The following is a 15,604-nucleotide window of genomic DNA, read 5'->3' as shown; positions in this document are numbered from 1 at the left end:
TGGATTGACATGGCCAGCTGGGTGGTTCTCTCTTGGAGTCTCTTTTATGATTTCAGATAATCTTGTGGCCAGCTTCAGAAATCACAGTGTCACATCTAGTCGGTCTACCACTTAGAAATGGGACATAGGACCAACCAAGACTTGAGGGGAAAGACCTACCCACTAGGGAACGAAGGCCAGAAGCATCCTTCACTGGGGCCATCTGGTAGACTGACTACCATGGTGGACAAACACCCAAATGTGAACCATTCTGGGCAGCCGTGCAGGAGCTGAATTCTTAGAAAGGACTTTCAAACCCACTTCTTATTTGATCCTTCCTAGCCTAGGAGGCAAGCAGGCCGGGGGCAGGACTAGATTTCTATCTCATAGACGTGGACACTGTCGCTTAGTGAAAGTAAGTAACTTACCAGAAGTCAAACAGCTTCTAAATGCGGAAGTGAACTTTGATCTTCTGAGGTGTCACCAGCAGAAAGTAATCAAGGGGAAGTAATCATGGATCTAAATTCCAAATGAAAAAGGTTTATCAAAATGGTAAGATTTTTTAAAAAGATATTATTTATTTATTTGAGAGAGAGAGCACAAGCAGGGGAAGAGGCCGAGGGAGAAGCAGACTCCCTGTTAAGAAGGGAACCTCGGGAACCTGGGTGGCTCAGTGAGTTAAAGCCTCTGCTTTCGGCTCAGGTCATGATCCCAGGGTCCTGGGATCGAGCCCTGCATCGGGCTCTCTGCTCAACAGGGAGTCTGCTTCCTCCTCTCTCTCTGCCTGCCTCTCTGCCTACTTGTGATCTCTGTCTGTCAAATAAATAAATAAAATCTTAAAAAAAAAAAAAAAAAGAAGGGAACCTCAACATGGACCTCGATCCCAGGATCCTGGGATCATGACCTGAGCCAAAGGCAGACACTTAACCAACTGAGCCACCAAGCACACCTCTAAGTTGTAAGAGTTTTAAAACATGACAACACCTACTCTCATAGCTGTTGCAGGAGTAGATGTGTGTCTCCTCTTCATGGCAGTATAAATGGGGGTAATGCTTTGGATATGCAATAGATACCAAAGCCTTAGAAGTTTACAAAATATTTGAACCAGAAATTCCACATCTGAAAAAATTTCTTAGGAAATAGTCATGAATATGGACAAGTAGTTATTAGGATGTGTCCCATAGTATTTTTGCTAATAGGGAACAATTAGAAATAATCCAAATGGCTAATAAGAGGGGTTTTGTTAAACAATTAGAAATAATCCAAATGGCTAATAAGAGGCATTTCATTAAACAGTGGAAGACTGTTCTGCCATTAAACTGATGTTGTAGGGAAATATTTAATGCCACATAAAATGTGTGGGGAAATTTATGGGAAAAAGCAGATTTCAAAAGAGTATTATGTCACTCCTATTTTAATAAAACGTAGTATGTCCATACACACAGGGAAAAAAAGATATAATACCAAAATATTCATAGTAGTTGTTTAAGGACGGTGGGATTATAAATTATTTTTCCTTTATTTTATTTTTTTCTTCTCTATATTTTAAAATGCTTATAGTATAGGTTACTTTTGTAATGAGTTTTTAAAAAGGAATATATAAAAGGGAGTTAGGAAAATATGGAGGGTTTTAAGCTCATTTTCAATGAACAAATTGGAAGATATACACAGGAATAATATGATCTCTCATAATTAACTTTTCGAAGGGGTTTTCTTTTTTAAAGATTTTATTTATTTATTTGACAGAGAGAGATAAAGCTAGAGAGGGAACACAAACAGGGGGAGTGGGAGAGGGAGAAGCATGCTTCCCGCCGGGTAGGGAGCCAGATGAGGGGCTCGATCCCAGGACCGTGGGATCATGACCTGAGCTGAAGGCAGAGGCTTCACTGACTGAGGGACACGGGATCCCTTCAAAGAGCTTTTTAATTCAAGGTCTAACTTGATATTTACAACAACTCATCAAGGGAGGTTGGACATGCATTATTACTTTTATTTGCAAATAGAAAAGTGAGGCTCTAAATGCTGAAGTTGAAAGGTAACCCAGCTAGTGACCCAGCTAGTGACAAGTAGAGTCCATTTCATGAACTCCATGATGTTATAGTAGCAGATGCCTGCTCACACTTTGTCCCCTGCTGCGGACCCCTGTTGTCCGCCTGCCCAGCATCCCTTCCCCCATCTCTGGTCTCAGCTCTCTGACTCCACTGAGGACTCTCCCCTCCCTCAGTCTCAGTCCAGATCCCAGGGATGGACATGCGACCCCAAACCAGCCCATGACAGTCATCCTTGGGGGTTCTGACAAAAGTGCAAGAAAAGAGTTTGCGGAGTCGGTAGGAAGTAGGAAGGGCCGCTGGGGCGTCTGTGCTCCTGCTAGGGGACTGACCGGCTGCCTAAAATAAGACCAACCAGAAAAACAGAGTCAGGAGGCACAAACAGACGCCCAAACCCATCTGTTGGGTGCCTGGACCCTGGTGTGCCTCAGGCGAGATCTACCTGCTGGACGTCTGCACATCTGAGCCAGGACATTTCTTTTTCCTCTCTTTCTCCCCCTCCACCTCTTCCTGCTTCTCTCCTCCCCCCACCTCCTCCTTACTCTTCTTCTTATGTTCAAACTGAGTGGAATTCCTCAATTCAAGTTTTAGTCGACTTGAGAAGCTTTAGAAGACTCCTGGTGCTCTCCCATCTCAGTTTCCTCACCTGTAAAGTGAAGACACTAACGGTACCGGTCACCTGCCACACGGGATCGCTGTGAGAGTTCCATCAGCGGGTGCCTGTGAATGCTGGTCACACAGGGAGCATCAGCAGATGCTACCTATTTTTTTTTAAGGAGTTAGAAAAAACTGAATCCAGAAAATCTCATCCCCCGTCCCAAAAAGAAAAAAAGAGACCAAGACTGCCCCATGCACAAACCTATAGAGAAAACAGCTGAGAAAAGAGAGTGCGACGTCCTCGGGGAGATGTTCTTTTCTCACTTCTGGTCAGGCAGAGGCTGGGCCAGCAGTGGGGCTTGTCCCCATCTGTCCCACCCATCTCCCTGGGTGGGAACCAGCGGCCCCACCTTCCTCACACGCTCCCTCATACACTCCCTCACACTCCTTCCCTCCCACAGGTCCTCTCATCCATCAGTGCTGTGTGATACTGGGCCCCCTTCTGCTGGCAATTGCTAGAAATAGCAAGCGTTGCCAGAGAGGAGGAGAACGGGGTGGTGAAGTAGTTGGCAAGACAGAAATGGCTGATTTTGCAACATGGCCTGGGGAGAGAGAAAGTAAACTGGGAGAAAGTTAGCCAGGCCTCCTAGCCTCATTCCTGCATTGGTTGTAGGAAGAAAGGGCACGGTGTCTGCCCTCAGAGAATGCTCGGTTAAGGCTCGGTTAAGGCTGCTTGTTTTCCCAGGCGGTTGGGACTCTGATGAAGTCGGGCAAGAGGGCTCTGGGGCTGAGCAAAGTGTTAGCACAAGAGGAGCAACATTCCCACATGAATCCAGTCTGCTGGATTAATCAGCAAAGTATTACGCAGCTCGAGGGGTCTCTGAGGGGAGGGCCAGAGAACAGGTCTCAGAGAGTTCCAGTCTGGAACAATGTCCTCATGATGGGGGCTACTCCAGAGCATGGGCACCATGAATGGCTCACACTGCTGGTAATGGCCACTGGATGCTAGGAACCCCACAACTATGCCCTAAACCCTTATCCCAAAATGGAGTCTGAGCAGCCTCAAGTTCCTCATGTCCTCTTCTGGAGACCAAGCCTGTCATGGTATCTGAATGGCTAGGCCTTGGGTTTATGCCTTGTTGTGAGCCAGCATTAGGCTTTGACCTTGGGGAGGTGGGACTCATAATGTGGGAAACTTCCCAGTCACGGGTGGGGTTTGAAAGGACAACCGTTAGGGATGTGTCCATCACCTCACAGCATTTCTACAGCTGTGTGGGTGCTCATGAGATCCGTAACTCCACCTCCCCTTTCTAACGTGCTTTCATCCTTAACAAAGCATTCAAGCTCCCACCAGCAACAGGGGCCCAGACTGCTCATTTGGGGTCCTTCAGCACCTCCGAGTTCCAAATGCAGCCCCAAGTACCACCTGGTCACCCCTTCTTTCGTGTGGCTCTGCTCCTTCAAGTCATTATTGCCCGCCAGACATGGACACAGACCTCTTTCTACCCCTACCCTCTGATATGGAGAGCTGAAACGTTTTTCAGAGACATACCAGGCCCTTGGGGAAGACCATTTCCCTAATGCAACAGAGCAGTTAGCTCTGACTTGTCACATCCTCCTCCTAGGACTCACCTCTGGTTTTCCCTCTGCAGAAATAAAGGGCTTTGAAAGTGTCTTCAAAACTGAATTCGGCCACCAAACCTAGAATGCAAGGACAGAGTGATGTTTTTTAGACGCTGGGTTTGGTTGGTCCCAGATGAGACCCCATTTGGGGGAACAGAGTTGGAAAATTGCTCTAATAGTTTTCTCCTTTAGGAAAGCCTAGAAAACAGATTAATGGCAGTGTGCCAGAGTGGCCCCCACCTCCCCCATCCAGGTGACCGTGCCTGTCAGGACCCCCACAGACCTCACAAGAGGAGGCAAAACTGGGTAGAGGATCCTTCCTGGGTCTGCTCTTCACCTTCTGGTGATGTTCACATGCTGCCTGCCTTTGCACTTGCCCTACCCCCACCCTGCCCCCCACCCTGGGCACTTCTGTCTGGCACTCAGTGCTTCTCTGTGGAACGACCAACCAGGTCCTCTGTGAATTCTGCTTGAGACCCCAGGAGAGACATCTACTAACCCCAGCTATGTTACCCTAAGAACCCTGTGAGTTACTCGGTTTTATATTTATTCGTGTTTTCTTTTTAGGACAAAGACAATATATCATTTGTTGTGGGGTCCCCAATAACTGGCAGAGTGTTTTTGAGTGGAAAGGAGGAAAAATGGTTGGATAGATGGACGACACACACGGACTGTCAAACCCACACCTGAGTTTTGAGGAGCAGTGGTTGCTGCAGCGAAACGCCACGAGGGGGCAATGTGGAGCAGCTTTTCAAGGTCTCCCGAGACTCTTCACCAGACCCTGACTGGTGAGGTTTCTAGAGCTTATTTGGTTCAGCATTTCCTTTTTTCTTTAAAGACTTTATTTTTTTACTTATTAGACACAGAGAGAGGGAACACGAACAGGGGGAGTGGGAGAGGGAGAAGCAGGCCTCTCACTGAGCAGGAAGCCGATGCAGGGCTCCATCCCAGGACACTGGGATCAGAGCCTGAGCCAAAGGCAGACCCTGAACCGATTGAGCCACCCACGTGCCCATCAACATTTTCATTTGAGAGAGAAGAAGCTGAGGCCTGAGAGGGTGAAGGCTGTGCCCAGGGACACACAGCTCCTGAGCTGGCCTCATGAGTGGGACCAGCATCTTTCCATTATGAAAGCCTGTGCGCCCCGCTCCCTGGGCTCCAACAGCCCGCAGCGGCCAGGCGGACGGCAGCCAGATCCAGTTTCTCTGCAGCCCTTGCCCGAACTGGCTGGCTGCCGGCCGCTGGTGGTGACCCTGTGCCGCACAGAGGAGACAAACCAATTGAGTATGCCATTCGGGGCGGGCCTACGGTGTCCTCCGGCCCCTCCGTGGGGACCCTACTAAACTCCCTCTTTCCTTGACATGTCTCTTCTGTCCTTTTGGGCCTACATCACCTGGGCTTATATTTCCCAAGAAAGGAAGGTCCCCATGCTCAGAACATGTCCTACACCACGCTTCTTTCAAAATGTACTTCTTTTGTGTACCATGTCCTCTAGCCCCACTGCTTAATTCCCTCTGTCTCTTTGGTGGGGGGGGGGGTACAGATGTTTGGAAGAATGCTAGCATGGTGGTGAAGCTCCCTCCCTCCCTCCCTGGCCATCCACACACTGTCGCAGCGGGCTCCTGAGGTCTGAGTTTTACATGGCAGAGGGAGATATCCAGAGTACACACGAAACCTCAAAATTTCCTTTCCATTCATTTGCTCATTCACCTATTTAATTATTCAATTATTAAAAATGTTTTTAAGCATCCGCTATCTGTTAGGTGCTGAAAAGAAATTCAATCTGACATTTATTACGCCCCTGGGCACTTATGTGCCAGGCACTGTGCTGAAGGCTGGACAGTCACTATCTTTACACAAGCCTGTGAGGGTTAGGGTTATTATTCCTGTTTTACAGATGAGGCTACAGAGCTCTAGGGAAATGATGTCACTTGACCAAGTGAACTATAGAACCAGGAGTCAAGCTGGTTGGAGGCTGTCACCTGAAGGGTCAGGCATTTCTGTTGAAGTTCACTGTTGGGCTTGTGGTTGCTCGTGCCCAGAACTCTCCCAGATTCTGCACCCTCCACAGGCAGGTGTGAAGTGGTTAAGCACAGAGCCCCAAGGGATGAGCGAGAGCTGCAGAGACCCGCCCTGGGCCTGGGTCTCCGTTTAGTTAAGTATATTGTAGCTTTCTGTCTCCTAGAGTGGAATTCCAGAATGTTCCATCAAGTTCAATTCTGCAATTGTATATTAATATTCTGTGTGGGACCCAGGATCCCCTCAGAGATGTGGCTCAGAGAAAGGCCCCTCCAGGGTCACTGGGATGGGAGTCAGAAACCTGGGTCTGCTTGACTGGGGCCTACGAAGCCATGTGAGCTGGACCCTCTCCTGCTTCCTTGTAAACTAGGAGACTGTAGTACCCCATGCAAACTCTACCATGTACCTCAGAGCTGTCCTCAAAACAAGATAAGAGCACATGTGTGGAACAAGGTCTTCTCTTGTATGACCCAAGCGTTCTTATCATCTCCTTGAGCTGGGCTGCGGTGCTTTGATTGGACCCCCAGAAACCTAGAGCAGTAGTTCCCGGCCTTATGGACTGCTCAGGTCAGGATATTTTCTTGTTATAAATCTCCACGAGTCCCATAGGATTGTTTCTTTTTAAAAATGGCTGCCACAAACACTCTGTTCTAAAAGAAAAATAAGTTTAACAAAAAAGTAGGCAGCACATAACCTCCAATAAAAAGTGGATGTATTTAGCTTTGCAAAAGAAACTACACAGTCTCTATTTTTCTCATTTCACTTTAGATCAGTGGAAACTGAAGCAAGGACTGGCCCCCGGGAGCCGTTGCTGGAGAGTGTGTGTGGTTTACGGGGTGTCCTTCGACCTCGCGGCCGAGCCTTCCCCGAGCAGTGAGAGGTACACTAACTGCGTCACGGAGCAGTCATGTGCGTTGGGGACCTGAAGGACAGCATAAAAAAATAATGTTCCAGGAAATGTTTTTAATGGGTATTACAGAATAGTGTGTGTGGCAGGACCCCCAACTTGTGACATACCTGATTGCCTACAAGCAGCTTCCAATGCACAGGAAAAGACCTCCAGAAAGCTATACAGCAAAATCCCATGGGGTTGTCTCTGCATGGAAGAAGGACGGCGGGTTTATTTTCTCCAAGTGGTTTCTTGCATTTTCCAAATCTTACTGTTTTGTAATCAGAAACATAGAATGAATAAAGTAGCCAAAGGGGAAAAAGTGGCGCAAGATGAGTTATGCCACACACTGTGTGAGACGCTGGCCTCCCCGGGACCTGGAGAGCTCTGTGAAGCCACATCCTGGACTGCGCTGGGACCACTTACCTCCCGTCTTTGCTTCTCTCGGGCTGGGCCTGGTGTCGGGCTTGTGGGGAGCGTCCTGTCTGTGCAAGCTGAGCGGACTGCTTTCCTTACCAGGCTGACCAGTGTGGCTCCTGGCCAAGAGGGGCCACAGAGACAAGCTGTCACTTAGGTGGAGATGGGCCATTCCTAACCCGTTGTCCTTTCTGATGCAGACATTTCTGTTTGCAGCCTTTGATGGCCTCTCTCCTCGGGATGCTGGAACAAGGCAACCACCAACAGTCCTTTTAGAAGTTTAAGCTCCTGTCTTAGAGGCAATCTGGCCATTAAATGAAGACAGGGTGTGGGGAGGATCTCTTGCCCTCTTCCCCTTGATTAGGCTTCTTGCTGAATCAAGTGACAGGAGTTACTTCTGGCTAATTTGAGCAAGCAAGAAGTGCATTGGAAAGGCTTCTGGTAACTCCCAGTTTAGGCCGGAAGACGAGAGCCCACTGATAAAATGGGCAGGACCCAGGCCAGGAGGACCACTGCTGAGGGCCCTGAGCCTTGTCTCTTATACTCATGATTCTGAGTCCGGACAGGTTCACGGAGAGGGTTCAGAGCACGGGCCCTGGAGCCAGACTGCCTGATTTCAGATCACATTTACCAGGACCTAAAGCAAATTCCGTGACTTTTCTATGCTTCCGTTTCCACATCTGTAAAATAGAGATAAGAACCAGCTGGCATTCATTATCTCTTGCTGTGAAACAAATTACCCCAAACCTAGTGGCTTATAACAACAATAAACATTTATTGCCTCAGTTTCTGTGGTAGGTATTCAAGAGCAGCTTAGCTGGGTGACTCTGTCGCAGATTCTCACGAGGTTCAGTCGCATGTGGGTTGGGACTGTCGTATCTGAAGGCTCAGCTGGGGCTGGAAGATCTGTTTCCAAGGGGGCTCGCTCCTGCGGCTGGCAGGTTGGTGCTAGCTGTCGGCAGGAGACTTTCCTTCCTCCCGAACCTGACTGCTTAAGGACCCTCACAGCATGGTGGGGGCCTCCCCCCAGAGCAAGTGATACTGGAGAGAGAGCTGGACAGAAGGTATGTCCTCTGTATGACCTTGCCTGTGAAGTCATGTCACATCACTTCTGCTCTAGTCACGCATTAGAAGAAAGTGAGTCCAGCCAGTGTGTGAGGGGAAGAAAAGTAGGCTCCACTTTTTGAAGGGAAATGTGTGAGAAAACTTGTAGCGATATTTTCTAACCACATCACAGTACCTCATAGGATTTTTATAAAGATTAAATGAGTTAATATTAGCAAATGTTTAAAACAGTGCCTGGGGGCACCTGGGTGGCTCAGTGGGTTAAGCCTCTGCCTTCGGCTCCGGTCATGATCTCAGGGTCCTGGGATCGAGTCCTGCATCGGGCTCTCTGCTCAGCAGGGAGCCTGCTTCCCCTCTCTCTGCCTACTTGTGATCTCTCTCTCTCTGTGTCAAATAAATAAATAAAATCTTTAAAAAATATAAAGAAAAAACAGTGCCTGGAATATTGTAATTACCACGTAGGTGTTTGATTGCTACTACTACTACTACTACTACTACTACTAGAAAGTACCAGCCCTTTCCCAGGAGTGGCTTGCTCTCGGATGTCTGCCCTGTGCACGGTGCCTTGTCTTCCTGGGAACTCTTGGGCCTCCTGGAAAAAGGGAAGGAAGAGCCTTTCTCAGAAATGATCACCACTGTAAGTCTCTCCCTCCCGCCCACCCCTCATCTACCCCACAGCCTGGCTGAGGCTATCACTCAGCTGTGAATGTTCAGAGCCATTGGGTCCGGGGTGTGGTGGGAACCCTCCTTGGCAGGATGACAACAGAGGCAGGAGGAAGACTTACAACCTCTACTCAGGGATAAGTGCCCTTTGCATTCTTCTGTAGAATTGATCCCAGTTTTGCAGGAGATACGCTGAGCTCGGCAAGGACTTGTGTCTCACACTGGCCAGGTACAGGCAGGTAAACAAGCAGGTGACAGATGGTGGATAGACTACGCACAGGGAGGTTGGCAGAGGAAGCCATGGGCCAGTAAGAATTTTTAGACAAACTTTATAAAATCTTTCCAAAGGAAAATTTAAAAAACCACATGCAGAAAAAGTCCTTTCCTCCTGTCTGGTTAAAAATATAAAATAAACAGGCACAGAAGTCATCCCTCAATGCGGTCTTCCCTTTAGCTCAAAAACTACACTGTTCATATTCACACTTGGCGGATTCTTGAATCCCCTTCTATCATTTTATCTAGAGTGGGAGAAGCAAAGGAGCATGATAATAATAGTATTTTTTAGCTTAATACTAATTTTATTATTTTTTTATTATAGTAACATTGACTTATAACATGTTATTAGTTTCAGGTGTCCAACATAATGATTTGATATTTGCATACTTGGTAAAAATGATCACCACTGTAAGTCTGTTAACATCCATCACCATACAGTTACAGTCTTTTTCTCTTGTGGTGAGAATTTTCAAGTTCTGCTTTCTTAGCAACTCTCAAATATGCAATACAATACTGGTGACTCTAGTCACCAATGTTGTCCATGATATCCCTATGATTTACTTATTTTATAACTGGAAGTTTGTACCTCTTGATTTTCTTCACTCATTTTACCCACCCCACAAACTCCCTTCCATCTGTTCTCTGAGCGTTTTGTTTTGTTCTGCTCATTTGTCTTGTTTTCTAGCTTCCACACGTAAGTGAACTCAGATGGTATTTGTCTTTCTCTGTCTGACTAATTTCACTTAGCGTAATACCCTCAAGGTCCAGCCATGTCCTTGCAGATGGTAAGATTTCATTCTTTATGGCTGAGAAGTACTCTTGGCTATTGTAAATCATGCTGCAGTGAACATAGGGGCGCATATATTTTTACAAATTAGCATTTTAATTTTCTTCAGATAAATCCCCAAATGTGGAATTGCCAGATTATATGGTAGCTAGACTCACTAAGAAAAAGAGAGAGAGGTCTCAAATAAACAAAATCAGAAATGGAAGAGAAGTTACAACTGATATATAAAAAAACAAAGGATCATGGGGGATGACTATAAACAATTATGTCAATGTATTGGACAGTCTAGAAAAAAACGGATAAATTCCTAGAAATACGATTGTCTAAGACTGAATCATGAAGGAGTAGGAAATCTGGACGGATCAATTACTAGTAAGGAGATTGAATCAGTAATTTAAAACCACCTAACGAACAAAAGTCCAGGAGCAGAAATTTCACCGGTGATTTCTACCAAACATTCAAAGATTTAATAGCAATCCTTCTCAAACTCTTCCCAAAAATTGAAGGTGGGGGGGAAGCTTCCGAACTCATTTTACAAGACCAGCGTCATCTTGATACCAAAACCAGAGGACACCACAAAAAGAGAAAATTGCAGGACATTATTCTGATGAACACATATGCAAAAATCCTCAATAAAATATTACCAAACCAAATTCAACAATACATAAAAAGTGGTATTTGTTCCAGGGATACAAGGATGCATCAATATCCATAAATCAATCAATATGACACACCACATTAACAAAATGAAGGATAAAAATGATATGATCCTCTCAATAGTGCAGAAAAAGCACTTGACACAATCCAACATCCTTATGATAAAAAAGAAAAAACTGTCAACAAAGTGGGTATAGAGGGAATGTCCCTCAACATAATAAAAGCCACATATGACAAGCCCACAGCTAACATCATCCTCAATGGTGAAGAGCTGAAATCTTTTCCTGTAATATCGAGAGCAAGACCTCTTTTCTTCAACATAGTATTGGAAGCCCTGGCCAGAAAAAAGGAAATCAAAGGCATCCAAATAGAAAAGGAAGAAGTAAAACTGTTCCTATTTGCAGAAGACATTATTTTATATAAACACTAAAGACTTCACCAAAAATAACTGAGGGAACTAATAAACAAATTCAGTAAAGTTGTAGGATACAAAATCAATATAAAATAATCTCTTGTGTTTTTATGTATTAACAATGAAATATCAGAGAAATTAAGAAAACAATCCCATTAATAGTTGCATCAAAAGAATAAATTATCTAGGCATAACGTTAACCAAGGAGTGGAAAAACCTATACACACTGAAAACTACAAGACATTCATGATGTAAATTGAAGGAGACAGAAATAAATGGAAAGATATCCCGTGTTTGCCATCAAAAGAAATGAAATCCTGCCCGTTTGCAACGACGTAGATAGAACTAGAGGGTATTATACCGAGTGAAATAAGTCAATCAGAGAAAGACAATTATCATATGATCTCTCTGATAGGAGGAATTTGAGAGGCAGGGTGGGGGGTTGTAGGGGTTAGGGAGGGAAAAATGAAACAAGATGGGATCAGGAGGGAGACAAACCATAAGAGACTCTTCATCTCACAAAATAAACTGAGGGTTGCTGGGGGGAGGGGTGGGTCGGGAGGGTGTGGTTGGGTGATGGACATTGGGGAGGGTATGCACTATGGTGAGTGCTGTGAAATGTGTAAGCCTAAGGATTCACAGACCTGTACCCCTGGGGTACATAATAAAAACAAAGGATATTCTGGATTGGAAGATTCTTGATTGGAAGAATTAATATTGTTAAAATGTCCCTATTACTCAAAGGGATCTATATATTCAATACACTCTCTAATAAAATTCCAATGACGAACTACAGAGAAAAAGAATAAATAATCCTAAAATGTGTATGAAACCACAAAGGATCCCAATAGCTAAAGTAATCTTGAGAAAAAAGCTCAAAACTGGGGTCATCACGATTTCAAACTATCTCACCAAGTCATAGTAATAACAGTAACTAACAACCATGAGCAATAAATACCACTCACAACGAGGGCCCAGCTGCAGGCGCTGGCTGTCTTGATTCCCAGGAACTATTGAGGTCAGTCCACCCTGATGACTTCACATCCTGTCCCGTGGACCAAGGATATTTTATAGCTGTGTGCACCTGGGGCGGGAGCCCCAAGCCAGGTCTCACCTGTGGTTTGGTTCAAGGGATTTCAGAGTTTCCGTGAACCCCCTACCAGGAAAATAATACCAGTTCTGGCTGTTGCCACCAGGTGGGACTTTACAACAGATATCAACAGCAAGAGGTCCCTCCTGGTGAGCCAACACCTCTGCTACAGGGGTCTTTAATCTCAACACTACTGGCATTTGGGGGCTGGACGATTCTTTATTGTGGGGCTGTCTGGTGCTTTGGACAAGGTCCAGCAGCAGCTCTGGCCTCTCCCTGACCCACTGAATGCCAGCGGCAACCCCTGAGTTGTGACAACCAAAAAGGTCTCCTGATGTCTCTGCAGCTGCAGGTGTGTGTGTGTGTGTGTGTGTGTGTGTGTGTGTGTGTGTGTGTGTTGGTGGTTAAGAGCAGGGGCCCTGAGGTCAGACCACTTAAATTTAAATCCCAGCTCCGTGGCGACTTGATGAGCACTCCATGATAAACGTAAATGTAGGATGGCCACAGAATGTATCCTCCAAACCAGGGCAATTTGAGAGGAAAAGAATGTTCTAATAATAATTTCATAACCAGAGACTGTCTCAGCAAACAAGGATGTGTGGTCAGTCCTTAAGTCCATAAACGTTGTTGAGCCCTGGATGACTAGTGTGCTAAGTACTTTACGTGTAGGAACTTCATTTAATCCCCTCAAGACCCTAAGAGATCAGTACTTCTTATTATACTCTTTCTAGATATGGAAGACTGAGACACAAGAAGCTAGTGAGTTATATAGTCGGCATTCTTTAAAAAAAAAAAAGTTTTTATTTAATTATTTATTTGAGAGAGAGAGTGAGAGAGGGAGCATGAGCAGGGGGAGGGGGGAAGGGCAGAGGAGGAGGGAGAAGCCAACTCCCCGCTGAGCAGGGAGCCAGACCCCAGGCCTCTGGGATCAGGACCTGAACTGAAGGCAGACGCTTAACCGACTGACTCACCCACGCGCCCCAGTCAGGATTCTGATCTTGGCAGGCGAGTTTCCAAGCCTGTGCTCTTTGCCACATGCCCACGGATGCTTGGGCGCATGCGGAAACACAGGGCTACCCAACATCCACTGGACGCCGCAAGAACTACCAGCTCTAGGTTGTTCATGGTTTCAGCCTGGAGCCCACTTACAAATCCAGTTTTCAGGGGTTACTGTGATAAAAAGCAGACACACGAAAATCACTGTGGAGCAGGAAATGAGAGCAGTGTCCAGTATGATTCCCAGTTCTGTGGCTCTCAACAGGTGCGCCCATCCCATTAGGAAGTCACTATGTGTATTTAAGAATGAAACAGAAAATTATTTTTTCATTCATGTTTATTGTTTTCCCAGATGGCTACTAAGCTCTTAGGACATAAAGTCTCAGTAAGTCTTTTGGACCCAGCTGCTTAGTAAATGAAACTGTCGGGTATTTCTTTTGGCCTGGGGGTACCATGAAGGCAAGGTAAAAGTAGAAAATTCGGGAAACTTTGCACTCACTATTTTGCCATTGGAAGAACCTGGAGGGTAATGATGGAGAAGGCCTTCTGGCCCAGCCATCCCACCCCGGTCGCCCACTCTGGGGAAACCTGCCCTGTCCCTGTGGCACACGAGCCCGCGCTAATGGAATCCACCGCCTGCCCCCACCAACCCTCTCTGTCCTCCTCCCACGCATCCAGCTCTCTTTTCCCTCACACAAAGAAAGAATAGACCCTGACCCCAGACAGTTGCTAAATCCCCTATCCCCTTTCTTTCAATCTCTTGCCCCGTTTCAACAGCGTTAGGAAGCAAACTGGTTGTTTTACAACTTGAATTTCCTCAAGTTTCCAGTTGAACATCTTCCACTGACGTGAAATCTGCTTTCCGGGTCGGAGGTCACACTGTCAGCACAGGACACAGTGATAAGCAGACTGCATCCCCTCCCCAGGCAGCACCTCAGGCTGGTGTGCCAAGTCCTGAATAAATACACAGACCTAAGGTGCCGCTGGGAGAGGCCTGGGAGTATGGCAAAGGGGAGGGGGGTGGTGGGGGAGGTGGCCGGCCAGGGAAGTCGTCACTGGGTCTAGGGCCACAAGCACATTTTTCTTTCTCATACTGCCTAATTGATTGTAACAGAAAACTAGACACTGTGGGGATGGTGGAAAGATGTGGGGTAGAGGATGGCTCTGCTCTTATCACTAACCAGGGGCCGGCTTGGACAAGCAGCTTCTCCCTATGCCTCAGTTTCCTTATCTATAAGGGGACAGGATTGCCCAGTGGTTCTTAAATTGGGGTGTCTCAGACACATTCACAGCCTGTGTGTCGGCCTGAAAAGCGTGGAATGTCTGTCTTTCTGGGGTGCCAAGCTTCTTCAAGATTTTTGGGACCCCACTCTTTTTACGTGAAAGCATTTTTACATCCTTGCTCGTTGCTCAGAATGCAAAATGTACACACATTTTTATTATAGTAACTAATAATTGATGACATTTCAGGAGCAATTACTATGTACCCAGTGTTCATCTCTTTATATGATCCCCGCAATTACCCAATGAGATATTTTATTCCCATTTTATAGATGGGAAAAAATAACCCCTGGGGAAAGGAGAAATAAAATAATCTAGCCAAGGTCACATGTTACTAAGCAGTGATAAAACAAACCATTCATTCCCTCTCCCCCCAGAAGATCTAGGCCCATTGCAAAGTGCTTTGGAATCTACCCCCAATCCCCTAGGTAGGGCTTCTTTGATAAGCCAGAACAACACTGATCTCCCAAATGATCTCCAAAGTCCAGCTCTGACACTCCTAAATCAATTTTGCTTAAATCAATGCATTAAGGGTTTCACACACAGGGTACCCTTGGAGGACGACAGAAGCTGGGGAGGCCCTGCAGGGGCCCCAGGGGTTTCTCCAGGAGGGGTTTCCAGCGCTCCCCCATGAGTCCAAGGGCGTGAGGCCTCCGCACGGGCCACCGCCTAGCCCGGGTGTTTCCAGCGCGAAGCCTGGCACTTCCTCGTTCCCGCGCGCCCCGGGCTCAGTGCGCAACGCCCAGCGCCGGCGCTCCTGCGGCGGGAGGGGGCCAGAGGGGAGATGTCGCAACCGCCTCCCTCC

The sequence above is a fragment of the Martes martes genome, assembly GCF_963455335.1.
Source record: "Martes martes genome assembly, chromosome: 14".
NCBI lineage: Eukaryota > Metazoa > Chordata > Mammalia > Carnivora > Mustelidae > Martes > Martes martes.
Note: the sequence above shows the minus strand (reverse complement) of the source record.